The 5512-nt window shown below is 34.5% G+C and overlaps 1 long non-coding RNA gene across 1 annotated transcript; it reads left to right on the top strand.

Moving 5' to 3' along the window:
• Positions 1–608: 608 nt before the first annotated feature.
• LOC311290618 lies at positions 609–5037 on the top strand. The gene is made up of 2 exons (XR_014627420.1): positions 609–729; positions 4348–5037. It is a non-coding gene; the product is annotated as an uncharacterized lncRNA (long non-coding RNA).
• Positions 5038–5512: the final 475 nt, after the last annotated feature.

The raw sequence follows: 5512 nt of genomic DNA, 5'->3' as shown, positions 1-5512 counted from the left end.
TAATCAGCCCATAATTCCGAATTAGATCTGTGCATGAGGTTTTAAAGTGTCAGTTCCTTAATATTCTTTCTGTAGTTTGTCATTAAGATAAAGTAAAAAAAAAACTTGCTGCTCTTGGCAGTAGCCTATAACTTAAGTAGTTGAAATAAAAATCAATGTATATTGCATGCACAGATTACAATTCTATTATGACTTTAATTCTATTGTAATATTAACTGATAATGAAAGTAGGGTAATTTTTGTTGTATTTTTTTGTAATTTGCTTGTATTGTGAAAAAAAAAACATTTTAGTCATTGACTCAACTTATTCAGAATACAAAATAAGATTTTTTATACTTCTTACCATTTTAATGCATGTATTTGTAGGGATGTCACGATACTAGAAATCTAGTAGTTAGTACGAACAAAAGTATTCGAGACCACAGAGAAAAAAAATGTGTGTAATACACTGTTCGCTTTGGTTGAGTGGTTATTGACTGAAGACTGTTTCTCAGAGAACTTGCGAGTACATTATAGTTTAAAATCGCTTAAATTTATAAATTGGGATGATGTAAAATGATGTGCCATAAAGTCATGTGGATACTTTGAAGTCAGTTGTGCATTTTGAGAGCATAATATATAAAATATATAATATTTTTCTCAAATGTAATGCTTTTGTTTTAATCAAATTGTGTGGGTTTTTTTTTCCTTTTTCTTTTATGTTGCAGAAGACTGAAACCTGATTTTGAGGTAAGATGTTACTTTTTTGATAAAATATAGTAATAACAATCAATAGTGTATAGTATAAGGAAACATTTGGATAAAGTTGTGAATGTTTTACAATATTATTTGTATGGCTGCAATAATCAACAATGAATGTCATTATTGATTACCAGGGCTGGGTATCAATTCAGATTTTACAATTCGATTCGTAAGCTCTCAATTCGATTCGATTTGGTTTTCGATTTTGATTCTAAATTCGATTTTGATTCCACTCAATGAATAGCCTATATATTTAATACAAATCCTATATTTATAAAAAAAGAAAAAGAAAAGTGAACATAAGTTTACAAGTGGTTAATTATTAAAAATAAATTTTATTAAGCAACAAACCTCTATATTAAACTCTTTTTATTTTAGGTACACTTGGGTACATTAAAACAGAACACAACTCTATATTTCAATTGCATACAATGAATTGACAGAATTTTGATGCTAGATGAAAAATTGATGCTGAAAATTGGACAAGTCAGAACAGTCGCATGCCTTGATCAAACAGGTTAACAATCCTTATAAAGCCATTAAAAAAACCTTGCATATATTTATCTGTCTAGGTAGGACATATATAGCCTGGCTCCGCCCTCCTGCGTACTTCCGCTCAATTTCATTTTCCTTCAGTACTACGTCTGGGACTGTTGTATATTCTTGGGTTTCCAGAAACAAATTTTTTGTAGGACCAATCAGCGAATAGAGGGAGTGGCTGAGAACGATGGCGTTGATGTGATCTCACACATGACTAGCGTCGGCCAATAGTGAGCCTACGTGTGACGTACAACACAGACGCGCTGCTCTATCAAGACTCGAGGAACAGAGAGAAGGAAATTAATAGTGGAATAAAGTAGTTATTTTTGTTTGTTTTTGCGCACAAAAAGTATTCTCGTCGCTTTATAAACTTTATAAAAGACAGACATCTTATTCTAAACATAATCCTCTGATCATTCGGACGACCACACGTTAGCGATTGGCTGTGGCAGATCCTGAGTGACTCTGGACAGATCCAATAGTTTTGAACTTTAACAGAGAACCCGCCTACAAGGAAGTAAACGTTTCTCAATGGAGAGAGGCCAGACTCAATGTACAAATGAAATGTACGAGAGTCTGGTAGAACCAGGCTAGGACATATAGGCCTACAGAAATTTAATAAAGTTGTCAAACAGTCTGTGATGCATTCATTATAGACTAATCCTTATTAAAGTTACAAAAGTTATTTAGTCAATAGCTGTGAGTGTTTTTATGTTCACTTTTTTCTTTGATTAACTTTAACGACAGAGATAATTACTGGCTACTGTGTACTGTCCCTTTAAGAGACCAACCGCTGCTGACAGAGACGCGGATCTCACACGCGCCTCATTCACGTTCACCATAACTGCTCTTATGTTATTAAGATACTCGACAAAAAGACATTTTGGCATAATTCTGTGTGTTATTGTTCGTTCAAACGCGAAAGTGAACTATTCTGGGCTGTCTTGTGCGCACGCATGATATCAGCGCGAGTCTTTCGGTGTGTCACACAGGACATTCACGTCTCATAATTGCGTAGGCTTGACAGCGCGATTGCGATATGATTAATTATGCATCCTAGTTGAGGTTATTTTATGATTAAGATAAAACAAACAAATCTTACAGCATTAATGGAGTTGTAAAATGGAGTTTGCAAGCCTATGAACAGTGGAGGAAAACTAATACTGGCTTTAGGGTAATAGATAAATAAATATGGAAAAAAATCGATTCGTGGCCTTTGAGAATCGATTTTGAATTGACCACATTTTGAAAAACGATTAATCGAAAAATAATTTTTTTTGCCCAGCCCTATTGATTAGTCATCAGTGCACGTAAAGCTTCATTCAGTTGTCAAATTACAGTTCTGAATAATGCATTTCTGTGGAGAAAATAACAGAGGAAACAGAGTGAGCTTCTGCTGTAAACATGCGTGATCCAAGCTGATCAAAACATGAGGAAAAATTATTTCTAGCTTAACTAATGCATTAACATAATGTTAAAGGATTAGTTCACCTAAAAATGAAAATTTCCTGATAATGTGAAATAGTATATAATTTTTTTTTTTTTTTTTTTTTGTAAATGATTGAACAGTTTGCTAGATAAGACCCTATTCCTAAGCTAGGATCGTGCGGAGCCATTTGTTGACACGTTTATATTCTAGCACAAACAAACTTATATATATATATATTTTATATGCCATGTGCAATGTATATCTATTTCATACCACAATACTGTTATATGGTAATTTTATTTGATGAATACATACTCTAAATCCATTAAATTCAGGAACACTGAATAAACCACTTCATACATCACCCAGTCTTTAAATGAAGTAGGCTATTGTCATGTGATGTTTGGAGGAGAAGCATATATTTTAACGAGAAAATGACATATCTGGCAATCCCGTTGTTTCATTTGTCCTGTCACAGATACTGTCCGGACAGTAAGGTTCAGTTTTTCCATGTTTCAGAAGTGATTCTACGTAGGCTATACTGGGTTAACACAACGCTTTTCCACTCAGGGGGAAAGGATTGTTTTCCCCCACGCCAACCCCACCCAGCTATAACACGACACACCGATCATTTCTATTAGAGACAAAGAGTTAAAATTCAGAGCAAAAAATATAAATTTTGCTGAAATATCTGTTGTTGGACGTTAAATTTAGGTTTAAAAGTCACCATGTAATTACATTCTTTTTATGAGAGTAGCAACTATAAAAGAACAATAGCATGCAATTGAATATAAATGTTAATTAGGAAAACTAATGTTTGTCCTTGCAGAACATTTGTCTTATCTGTTAACAAAAAAAAATTCTTTATTGTTATCTTCATTTTTAATTTAGAGATATAAACTTTTGCTTTATAACTCATATAATGTATATCATAGATATATTCACTATATATGTTTCCGGGCAGGATGTGGTATTGTGTGTTTTGTCAATAAAAGTAAATTGGGGAAATGTATTTAAAATCTAATAAGAGGATAAAGGTCTTAACTGTTATAAAGATGTAAATAAAATGAAAAAACTTGGTTATACTGACATCTAGTGGTAAAACTAAGTAAAACAGGGTCGTGCAAGCTGGTTGCTTTTAGAAGTGTTTCAGATATACGGTTATTTCTGGGGATTCAGAGCATGATGCATTGCTGATTATGGTATTAGTGCACTCACATTATGTTCTTTAAAATACAAAGTTTATTTACAAGCATATTTACTATGTAGATTTATGATATTATCTTTGTTACATATGTGTAAAATTAATTTAGTTCTGTGTTGGTATTATGATAAGCTAATGTGTCATCTAAATAGTTGCCAGTTATTATTCTGTTATGTAGTTTTAAACTCAAAACATTTTATAATCCAATAAAGTTAATGCTTATATATTTTTAAAATCTTTGCATATGAAAACATTGTATCTGATAAATACCAAATTAAACATTGAAATGCAAAATTATCATCATTAATAGAATATCTTGTTTTAATGTGAACAAACACGAATGCATTTTATTTTTAGATGTTTTATTCTTTATTGTACTGTTTGTGAATTGTGATGCAATAATGTGTAATTTTATTTGTTTTTGTGTGTACAGATGCCTCGTACAAAGCAAGCCCGGCGCTCCCAGGCTGCAAAGAAGAGGATGGCAGACCGGATGGCTGCTGATCCTGAAGAGGCTCTGCCACCTCTTAAAAAATTGGCAGAAGTAACAGAACGTTGTGTACATCACAACGGGGCTATAAAACTTGGTCATAACAGTGGTCATAACAGTGGTCTAACAAGTGGTCTAACAAGTGGTCTAACAAGTGGTCTAACAAGTGGTCTAACAACTGGTCTAACAACTGGTCTAACAACTGGTCTAACAACTGGTCTAACAACTGGTCTAACAACTGGTCTAACAACTGGTCTAAACAATGATGCTAAAAACACGGATCATAATAGTACCGTTAACATGACCATGAAAGCTGTTTCTGATTTGTGTCCACAGAAATCGTACATCAGAGGCTCTTTCCATCAGGGTGCAAAGTGTTTTGGCGACAATAGTGGCAGGCAATGTGCAGCAAACAGTTTAACTGCAATCTTGATGTGTAAGGTGAAAAATGTGTTGCGATGGACCTCGAGTGACCTGAATGATGTTCTGATGCGTGGAGATGACCTGTACAGTGCCATGAGAGACACCGGCAAAATCAACGATCCTGTGAATGGCTACATAGAAGTTGCTGAGCTGCCTGACACACACACACTGAATGATTGTTGTTTTTCAATAAACTATTCTTCTGTGTCATATACTGGGTTGTTTGGAATTAATCGATACGATGAAGGTCTACAAGGTGTTGCCATGTCATTTGATGATGCATTACATGAAGCATTCCAGAGGTTTGATGCATGTTTGGTAAATATAAGGCAAACCATATGTGCAGCTGTCAGACAAGGTTCATGGTATGCAGTGATTGATCCGCATGCACGACTCGGTGATGGAACAGTTTCAGCTCGTGGTAAGAGTGTAGTGGTTTTCCATCCTAGCATAACCTCTTTGGGCATTCATTTTAAGAGACTGGGTGCATCTTTGAAAGCATATAATCGTCCATTTGAGCTAACGGGGGTGCAGGCAAATGTGATTGACAAACACAGTCAGCATGATCGATTGGTGTGCCATCCAGTGATGGAGGAAAATACTGAAGCAATAAGAGTGAGTAAAGGTGTAAACTCAGAAATGGCAAGTTGCAGTCACTCTATGACTGATTTCATGAGCATAGATC

The sequence above is a fragment of the Rutilus rutilus genome, assembly GCF_951802725.1.
Source record: "Rutilus rutilus genome assembly, chromosome: 5".
Classification (NCBI taxonomy): domain Eukaryota; kingdom Metazoa; phylum Chordata; class Actinopteri; order Cypriniformes; family Leuciscidae; genus Rutilus; species Rutilus rutilus.
Note: the sequence above shows the minus strand (reverse complement) of the source record. Positions and strands in the feature narration are given on the sequence as shown.